This window comes from Camelus ferus, chromosome 24 (genome assembly GCF_009834535.1).
Source record: "Camelus ferus isolate YT-003-E chromosome 24, BCGSAC_Cfer_1.0, whole genome shotgun sequence".
In the NCBI taxonomy this organism is placed as follows: Eukaryota; Metazoa; Chordata; class Mammalia; order Artiodactyla; family Camelidae; genus Camelus; species Camelus ferus.
Genome location: NC_045719.1, coordinates 817,276 through 828,502, shown reverse-complemented (window position 1 = coordinate 828,502; position 11,227 = coordinate 817,276). Strand labels below are relative to the sequence as shown.

At 36.8% G+C, this 11,227-nt stretch overlaps 1 protein-coding gene across 3 annotated transcripts in view; it reads right to left on the bottom strand.

Moving 5' to 3' along the window:
* The window catches only part of SPIRE1 (spire type actin nucleation factor 1), a 140,935-nt gene that overhangs the window by 53,655 nt on the left and 76,053 nt on the right, over positions 1 to 11,227 (bottom strand). The window lies entirely within an intron of this gene.

Below are 11,227 nucleotides of genomic sequence, written 5' to 3'. Positions count from 1 at the left end.
AAAATCACAAGGACCTGTACTCCGAAAACTGCAAGACACTGATTGAAGAAACTGAAGACGACACAAACAGGTGGAAAGGTATACCATGTTCTTGGACTGGAAGAACCAGTACAACTGAAATGGCCATACTACCCAAGGCCATTTCCAGATTTACTGCAACCACTATCAAAACGTCAATGACATTTTTCACAGAACTAGAATGAAAAATTTTAAACCTGCATAGAAACACAAAAGACCCTGAATACCCAAAACAATCTTAAGAAAGGAGAACGGTTCTGGGGGAAATCACGCTCCCTGACTTCAGACTATATTACAAAGCTACTGTAGTCAAAACAGTCTGGAACTGGCACAAAACAGACACATAGATCAATGGAACAGGATAGAAAGTCCAGAAATTTAAACCCACAGTCTATGGTCAACTAATCTATGACAAAGGAGGCAGGAATATACAATGGAGAAAAGACAGTCTCTACAATAAGTGGTGCTGGGAAAACTGGACAGCTACCTGTAAAAGACTGAAACTAGAATATTCTCTAACACCACATACAAAAATTAACTCAAAATTGATTAAAGACCTAAATGTAAGACCAGATACCATAAACCTCCCAGAGGAAAATACAGGCAGAACACCCTTTGACATAAATTGCAGTATTTTTGTGGCTCTGTCTCCAAAAGCAAAGGAAACAAAGGCAAAAATAAACAAATGGGATCTAATCAAACTCAAATCTCTTGCACAGCAAAGGAAACACTCAACAAAACAAAATAACAACCTACAGAATGGGACAAAATATTTGCAAATGACACAACCAACTTAATTTCCAAAATATACAAACAGCTCATACAGCTTAATATCATAACAAACAACCCAATCAAAAAATGGGTAGAAGACCTAAATAGAGATTTCTCAAAAGAAGGCATCCAGATGGCCAACAGGCACATGAAAAGATGCTCAGTATCACTAATTATCAGAGAAATGCAAATCAAAACTACAATGATGTCCTCTTACACCAGTCAGAATGGCCATCATTAAAAAGTCTACAAACGATAAATGCTAGAGAGTGTGTGGAGAAAAAGGAACCTTCCTACACTGCTGGTAGGAATGCAGTTTGGTGCAGCCACTATGGAGGACAGTATGGAGGATCCTTAAAAAACTAAAAATAAGAGTTGATGTATGATCCAGAAATCCTACTCTTGGGCATATAAACTATAATTTGAAAAGATACATATACTCCAGTGTTCACAGCAGCACAATGTACAATAGCCAAGACATGGTAGCAACCTAAATGTCCATCAACAGATGAATGGATAAACAAGATGTGGTGTGTGTGTGTGTGTGTGTGTGTGTGTGTGTGTGTGTGTATGCAATGGAGTATTACTCAGTCATAAAAAAGAAATAATGCCATTTGCAGCAACATGGATGGACCTAGAGATTATCATATTGAGTAAAGTAAGTCAGCCAGACAGAGAAAGACAAGCATCATCATAATACCATTTACATGGAATCTAAAAAAAAAGATACACATTCTATTTACAAACCAAAAACAGACTAACAGACACAGAAAACAAACTGCGGTTACCAAAGAGGAAAGGGTGGGGGAGGGATAATATTAGACATTGGAGGTTAACAGACACAAATTACTACATATAAAATAGATAAACAACAAGGACCTATTGTATAGCACAGGGCACTATATTCAATTTCTTGTAATAACATACAATGGAAAAGAATCTGAAAAGAAAAAATACATATGTATGTATATGTATAAATGAATCACTCTGCCGTACACCTGAAACTAACATTGTAAATCAACTGCACTTCAGTAAAAAAATTTTTAATCATATCTTCTGGTATATTTAGGTTTTATCACATTACAGTCCTTTGTTGATAATATTAGACTCCAAATTTCCTCATAGTTCTCCTCTGCTCAAATAAAAATATTTTTGAAAATATTCAGTCCACAAAACAAGGTGTAGAATTTTATTTGTAAAAACCTAAGTAGAATATTATTTCAAACTACATTATAATTAAAATGTTTTGCCCACTGAGTGTAATAATGCATTCATCATAAGAAATTAACAACAAACAAAAGAAAAACAGCACAAAGATCATCTTCATTAAATGCAGCATCATATAGTCAGGATAAACTAGTAAATTTAGGTCTAAATCAGTGAGAAAATTAGCATGTTCTCAGCAAATTTCAAAACTTACAGAACACAGCATTCTGATGTAGAGAGAACTGCAGTTTGTTTCCTTGGAACCGCTCTAACTTGACTGATGGACTATGACTACCCAACTAACCTATGTGAACAGATCTTAATTCAGTAAGAGACAAGCTCAAACATTCTGGCTTCCCTTGAATACTCCATTTAACCTAGGCCAAATTTCTATATAAATGAAAACAGTACACTCATCTCGTTTTAGCTTTTTGTAATTCATGTGCGATTTGAAAATGAAGACAAAGTCTGCACTGGACTAATCTAGTTTGGTATAATAAAATTAAATAATATAGGTTATTTCTATTTCTAATCACATTCCACAGTACTATTCTTTTCTTAATTTTTCTCCCAAGGAGTATTCAAAATAGCAGGCAAATTTTGACATTACATGGCAAACCAAAAACCTGCTAGTTTTTTATAAGCAGGGCTTATTAGTTGTAAACTATATTCTTATATTTGTAGGAACATAATTCATACTTTCAGACAAAATCTGTTAAGACTGAAAACATAATTTATGAAACCATTCACGGGCAGTAACATACTTAATATAGCCATACCAGAATTTCATGATGGTTTATTTATTGCACAAATGCTCAACAATAATAGGGTGGAATTTCTGAAACCATACGGTCCACCCTCACATGCAACGCCATGTGTATTGTGGTAAATGTTAGATCAACGCAGCACCTTCTCTCTAGACATACCAGTATATGCAGAATTTGGGGTCTTTTTTCCACTATTAAAATTTTAAAACAAAAGTTTCCCATATTGCTAAGTAACCCACATATTGTAATTTTAAAGACCACAGGATAATCCAACCATGTAGTTGATATATACCATTTCTTTGTGAGTCATTTATTTCCAGTTTCAGAATAGCACAAATAATGCTGTAATACAAATCTTCAAGTATTTATGCAACATTTTATTCTTTTAAAAATCATCTCTTTGCATGCCCAAGGTCCTGGTTCAACCCCCAGGACCATCATTAAAATAAATAAATAAACCTTATTACCTCCCTGCCATAAAACAAAACAAAAAAATCATCTCTTTGTACAGAGAACAGATTGGTGGATGCCAGGGTTTGGGGCTGGGGGGTGGGTCCGAGGTGGGTGAAATGGGTGAAGGTGGTCAAAAAAGTACAAACTTCCAGTTGTAAAGTCCTGGGGATGTAACATATATAGCATGGTGACTACAGTTAACAATACCGTATATATATTTGAAAGTTGCTAGGAAAGTAGATCTTAAAGTCTCATCACAAGAAAAACATTTTCTAACTACGTGCAGTGATGGACATTAACTAGACATACCGTGGTGACCATTTCACAATTTACACAAATATGGAATCATTATGTTGCACAAGTGAAACTAACATAATTTTATAAGTTAATTATATCTCAATTAAAAACACTGACCTTTCTGAGATTTTTCTAATAGTATTACTACAGGAAAAAATTTCAAACATACAAAACTAGATGAGTAGTATAATGAACCACCATGTACCCATCCCCCAACTTAGCAATTATCAATTCACAGCCACTCTTGTTTTATCTACATCCTTAACCACGTAAACCCCACCCTCCAGGATTATTTTTACAGAAAATCCCAGACGTCCTGAATTTCACATGTGAATATTTCAGCATATATCACTAATGATAAGAGTTCTTTTTTAAAAAAAAAATACAACCACAAGACTATTATCTTTCCTAAAAATATGAGTACTAAATTCTAATATCAACTATACAGTTTACTAGTCAAATTTTCCTGATTATCTCAAACATACACACAGTTTTATAATTTACTTCCTTTACTCGGGATTCACTCTGGTTGCAACTGGTATATATTAAGTCTCTTTCAATCTATGTTTTTCCTCCCTCCTCCTCCTTTTTTCAATTTGCAAGTTATCTGTTGAAGAAATTATGTTATTTGTCTATAGAGTTTCCCACAATCTGGATTTTGCTGACTGCATTCCTATGGTGTTATTTTAAATGTTTCTATGGCCCCTGGGTTTCCTATAAGTTAGTAGTTAGATGAGATGATTTGCATTTCTCTGATAATTAGCAATACTGAGCATCTTTTCATGGACCTATTGGCCATCCGTATGTCTTTTTGGAGAAATGTCTATTTAATAGGCCTTCAACCCATTTTTGGATTGGGTTATTTTTGTTATTTTTAAATTTTTTTCTTTTAATTTGTATTTATTTTATTCAAGTATAGTCAGTTAGAATGTGTAAGTTTCTGGTGTACAGCACAATGTCCCAGTCATGCATATATATACATATTTGTTTTCATATTCTTTTTCATTAAAAGTTATTACAAGGTATCAAATATAGTTCAATACAGAAGAAATACTATACAGAAGAAATTTGTTTTTTATTATCTATTTTTATATACAGGGGTTAACCTTTGCAAATCTCAAACTCCCAAATTTATCCCTTCCCACCTCCTTTCCTCTGGTAACCATAAAATTATTTACTATGTCTGTGAGTCTGTTTCTGTTTTGTAGATGAGTTCATTAACGTCCTCTTTTTTCTTTTTTTTTTTAGATTCCATATATGAGTGATATCATGTGGTATTTTTCTTTCTCTTTCTGGCTTACTTCACTTAGAATGACGATGTCCAGGTCCATCCATGTTGCTGCAAATGGCATTATTTTACTCTTTTTATGGCTGAGTAGTATTCCATTGTATAAATATACCACCATCTTCTTTATCTAGTCATCTTGTCAATGGACATTTAGGTTGCTTCCATGTCTTGACTACTGTAATACAGTGCTGCTATGAACACTGGGGCGCATGTATCTTTTCAAATTAGGGTTCCCGTGGGATAGATGCCCAGGAGTGGGATTGCTTGCTGGGCCATATGATAAGTCTATTTTCAGTGTTTCGAGGACTCTCCATACTGTTTTCCATAATGGCTGCAGCAAACTACATTACCACCAGCAGCGTAGGAGGGTTCCCTTTTCTCCACACCCTCTCTAGCATTTATCGTTTGTGGACTTTTTAATGATGGCCATTCTGACTGGCATGAGCTGATACCTCATTGTAGTTGTGATTTGCATTTCTCTGATAATTCCCAAAGATCTATAGCGTGAAAAAAACTATAAGCGATATTGAGCATTTTTTCATGTGCGTTTTGGCCATCTGTGTGTCATCATTGGAGAATTGTTTGTTTAGGTCTGCTCATTTTTTTGATTGGGTTGTTTGGTTTTTTTGTTAAGTTGAATGAACTGTTCATACACTCTGGAAATTAAATCTTTGTCAATCAAGTCATTTGCAAGTATTTTCTCCCATTCTGTAAGTTGTCATTTTTTTTCCTTATTTTATTTTATTTTTTAACATTTTTTATTGATATATAATCATTTTACAATGTTGTGTCAAATTCCAGTGTTCAGCACAATTTTTCAGTCATACATGGACATATACCCACTCATTGTCACATTTTTTTCTCTGTGAGCTACCATAACATTTCGTGTATATTTCCCTGTGCTATACGGTATAATCTTGTTTATCTATTCTACAATTCTGAAATCCCAGTCTATCCCTTCCCACCCTCCGTCCCCCTGGCAACCACAAGTCTGTATTCTCTGTCTATGAGTCTATTTCTGTCCTGTATTTACGCTTTGTTTTTGTTTGTTTGTTTTTGTTTTTTAGATTCCACATATGAGTGATCTCGTATGGTATTTTTCTTTCTCTTTCTGGCTTACTTCACTTAGAATGACATTCTCCAGGAGCATCCATGTTGCTGCAAATGGCATTATGTTGTCGGTTTTTATGGCTGAGTAGTATTCCATCGTATAAATGTACCACATCTTCTTTATCCAGTCACCTGTTGATGGACATTTAGGCTGTTTCCATGTTCTGGCTACTGTAAATAGTGCTGCTATGAACATTGGGGAGCAGGTGTCATCCTGAAGTAGGGTTCCTTCTGGATACAAGACCAGGAGTGGGATTCCTGGGTCATATGGTAAGTCTATTCCTAGTCTTTTGAGGAATCTCCACACTGTTTTCCATAGTGGCTGCACCAAACTGCATTCCCACCAGCAGTGTAGGAGGGTTCCCCTTTCTCCACAGCCTCTCCAGCATTTGTCATTTGTGGATTTTCGAATGACGACTATTCTGACTGGTGTGAGGTGATACCTCATTGTAGTTTTGATTTGCATTTCTCTGATAATTAGTGATACTGAGCATTTTTTCACATGTCTTTTGATCATTTGTATGTCTTCCTTGGAGAATTGCTTGTTTAGGTCTTCTGCCCATTTTTGGATTGGGTTGTTTATTTTTTTCTTATTGAGTTGTATGAGCTGCTTATATATTCTGGAGATCAAGCCTTTGTCAGTTTCATTTACAAAAATTTTCTCCCATTCCGTAGGTTGTCTTCTTGTTTTACTTATGGTTTCCTTTGCTGTGCAGAAGCTTCTAAGTTTCATTAGGTCCCATTTGTTTATTCTCGCTTTTATTTCTTCTAGGAGAAAATTTTTGAAATGTATGTCAGATAATGTTTTGCCTATGTTTTCCTCTAGGAGGTTTATTGTATCTGGTCTTATGTTTAAGTCTTTGATCCATTTTGAGCTGATTTTTGTATAGGGTGTAAGGGAGTGTTCTAGCTTCATTGTTTTACATGCTGCTGTCCAGTTTTCCCAACACCATTTGCTGAAGAGACTGTCTTTATTCCATTGTATATTCTTGCCTCCTTTGTTGAAGATGAGTTGACCAAAAGTTTGTGGGTTCATTTCTGGGCTCTCCATTCTGTTCCATTGGTCTATATGTGTGTTTTTGTACCAATACCATGCTGTCTTGATGACTGTAGCTCTATAGTATTGTCTGAAGTCTGGGAGAGTTATTCCTCCAGCCTCTTTCTTTCTTTTCAGTAATGCTGTGGCAATTCTAGGTCTTTGATGGTTCCATATAAATTTTAGTATTGTTTGTTCTAGTTCTGTGAAAAATGTCCTGGGCAATTTGACAGGGATCGCATTACACCTACAGATTGCTTTGCGTAGTATGGCTATTTTAACAATATTAATTCTTCCAATCCAGGAACATGGGCTATCTTTCCATTTCATTGAATGGCAGTGGTGTAAACCCACAGACCACACAGCTGCTGGGGCATAGCTCAGATTTCAGCCCTGCTTCTTAAGTTGCGTGGCCCCTGGGGATCAGCTCAGATAGCAGCTCAGCCTCCACATGTGGGCACCCACAGGCACCTGCATGCTCCCAGAGCTCCTAGAGGTAGAGCTGCACCTGCTAACAACGGGGCTTGAACAGCAGACTTGACTCCTTCCTGCACACACTCCAGGTTGCAGCTGGGACCACGTTCCCACCCCTGCAGGCTGTTTCCGCACAGGGTTCTCCCCCCCCATGTCTGTCCAGTGAAGCCTGACTTTCAGCACCCCCCACGCACCAGCAGACACATGTCTCAGGCTGGGGAGTGCAGGGAGGCGGCACAGACTCTCTGTGCTGGTCTCTGTTTCGCTGCTACAATCCGGCTGATACATACACTCCTCCAAGCCTCTGAAACTCCCATTGTGTCCTTGCTGATCTCCCTACCGGTGACGGGGTTCCCAGGGCGAGGGAACCCTTCCTCTTTCTCCCTCCCTCCCAGGGGCACAGGTGCCACCCTGATTCCTTTCTTTTTTTTTCCTTTCATCCTACTGGTTACATCACAACCTTTCTTGCACCTCTGGTTGTATGAGATCTCCTGCCGGTGTTCAGCAGGTATTCTGTGAGAACTGTTCCACATGTAGATGTATTTTTGATGTATCTGTGGAAAGAGATGAGCTCCGCGTCCTTTTATTCCATCATCTTGACCCGGAGCCTTGCTGATAACCCGGTTTTCTGATTCCAGTAAGTGGGTAACACGCCACATAGATTACTGGCTTATTGTAAAAGGCTACAACTCGGGCCCAGCCGGATGGAACAGATGCCTAGGGCCAGAGACGGGGGAAAGGAGTGGGGCTTCCCAGCTCCCACGAGCGCACCAGCCTCAGCATCTCCATGTGCTCACCACCCCATTATGCCTTAATTCAAGGAAAGAACACATTCTATCTCTGGGGTAAGTTTATGCTTGCAATTCAGCCTGACCTACATGCAGTGGCAAAAAGCCCTGGAATGAGTCAGAAAAAAAATCTACGTGTGCTTACACTTTACTTGTTTATATTCTGTTTTTTCATTATAATTAACAACAATAAATACAGGGACCATTTTCATGTTGCTTACAGGTTTATCTCCAGCACCCAGAAATACGCCTGACACACAGTAAGCGCTGTTAAACTTTTATTCATGGCAAGCACTATGCTAGGTATTTTACATAAATTGTGTTCTCTAACTTACTCTGCACAAAAAATCAGGCAGATATTATTCTCTCTTTACCTAAGAATAAGGTCACAGGATTAAACAGTCTAAGGTAAAACAATTGATACAGAAATGGCAAAACCCAGGTTCCAACCAAAGTCCTACCTGAGTATAAGCCTCTGAATTTAACCACCATCCACTCTTCCTCTCATTTATTCAGTTCTATGAAGCTGAATGTCACAGAACTTGTCCATGAAGAACAAGTCACATTCCTCTCTGAGCCTTAGTTCTTTCATTTGTAAAATGGGTATAACAAGTCAATCCAGTCTACCTGACAGTGTTGTCATAAAACTCAGGTAACAATGGATGTCAAGGTGCTCTTCAGCTGTAACATACCATACTGACACATACCAGATTGAAAGGTGAGCAGGAACAAATGACTATTTAGGGGAAAAGTTACACACTAAAGAGGTTTGCTAAGAATTAAAAACAAATTGTCTCCAAGTTCCTAAATGTTCTATTATTTATATTATTCAAACTTAGCTTCATATTTCCATTTTCAACAAGGAGAAAGTAGTTATATTTCTTCAGTTAATTCTTCTCTTCTCTTCCAACAATGTAAACAGGAGTCAATTTATTAATTCAAGATTTCATATCTCATGTGTGTCACTATTTGGCCATGAATACTGGGTTTTATGTCATTTAAAAGTCTCAATTGACTTCTCAAATGTTTAAGCAAATATTTTTATTCTCATTCAGCTAAAAGAAACATTCAAAACATATTGTTACAGCTGTGGACATTTTTGCTGATCAGTTTTGGTTAACAAGGAAATGAAGAAATAATGGGTAAGGACATGATATTCTCCAAAAAAATTTCCTAAGAATGGAATTGCTAAACTTAAGTTTTCTTCCAATCTATAAAATCTGTCTTTTAAAACACACTTCTAACTATTTATTTTTTATGTTATGATATGTAGGAGAACAGACATAGTAGCTCAAATTAACAAAGAATAAAAGGATAAAGAGGCTGTGGTGTACACACACACACACACACACACACACACACACACACACACACACACACACACACAGGAATACTACTTAGCCATAAAAAAGAATAAAAGAATGTCATGTGCTGCAACACGGATGGACCTAGATATCGTCATTCCAAGTGAAGTAAGCCAGAAAAAAAAAGAAAAGCACTGAATGATATCACTTCAATGTGGAATCTAAAAGAAGACCCAAATGAACTTATTTACAAAACAGACTCACAGACACAGAAAACAAACTTATGGTTACAAAAGGGGAAGCGGGTGGGAAGGATAAATTGAGAGTCTGAGATTTACAGATACCAACTACTATATATAAAATAAACAAGTTTCTACTGTACAGCACAGGGAACTACATTCAATATCTTGTAGTAACCTATGGTGAAAAAATATGAAAAGGAATATATGTATGTATGTGTATGACTGATACATTATGCTGCAACCAGAAACTGATGCAACATTATAAACTGACTATACCTCAATTTAAAAAAATAATATGAGCTATCAGTTCAAATTGTTGAATGAGAATTTTTGCTTCGTAAGTTAACATGTCTGGTGTCACTGAGTAGGACTGTAATGACTCTCTACCCCTCATCTTCCTAATCTGTAGTGTAAGAGAGGAATCTGGCCATGACATCTGTCATTCGACTGGTCCCAGGGTTAATCTACAGACATGGTTGGCTGGGTGAGTGTTCTCTCCTCTTTCACCACTCCCTGTTGCCCCTACACACACCCACTAACCCACTGAAACTGTTGGCGCAGTTTCAAAGGCATACACGGTTTTCTTTCTTAACGGAAACTTTTTACTCTTCGCTTCACTATGTACCATTGGTCTACAATGGAACAAAGAGGTCACTGGCAGTCTGCAGAAAGACTGACTTGGTCTTTAAGCATATATAAATATATTTTAAAATAGACCTTAAAATCTACAAAATACAGAATTAACAAAACATCTTAAATTTCAATTTGTATATATATGAGGATATTTTACTTGTATACACTGTTGATTTAAAATGAGAAGTACGGCGAGTTCAGAGACCTCAAGAATACATCTGAACTGCACGGGAATCATAACTGTAAGTCTCACTCCAGAGCTCCTGAGATTTATTACCCAAGAATGTGCAAGAAGCGGTGTGTGTCACAGAACATCTGGAAAGCAGCGTCTTCATAGTTTGTCTTTTGTCTCTCAAACACTTTATGACAAGTTAGAAAATAAGCTTATAAAGTGAATACTGCTGGAAAAATCTGGTATAAACATCGTATGTAAGTATCTCTAAACAGAGTGCTCATTTAAGACTAATCTGACAAATCTGCCTTAATTTTAATCTCTGCATTTAGCATTGTAGAAATTACGGCCTTCCAGTACACAGAAAACATTGACTAAAAAATTCAATGCAAGCTACAGAACTTATTTCATTACGTATAAATAACACTGGATAGGTCAAGAAAGCAATCAAATGTAATACTTTAGATTCAGAACTTTCGTATAAATAAAAGGGTCACAGTTATTATTACAAAGGAAACTGCAAAGTCAACTGAAGACATGATACTCAGGTAACTTGGTTCACAATAAATATGTGATGATAAGGGGCATATAATAAAAGCCATTTTTTAAAAGGTTATGTAAGTCAGGCATAAAAGGCTGCATGGAGGCTTGAACAAATCACAGAAGCG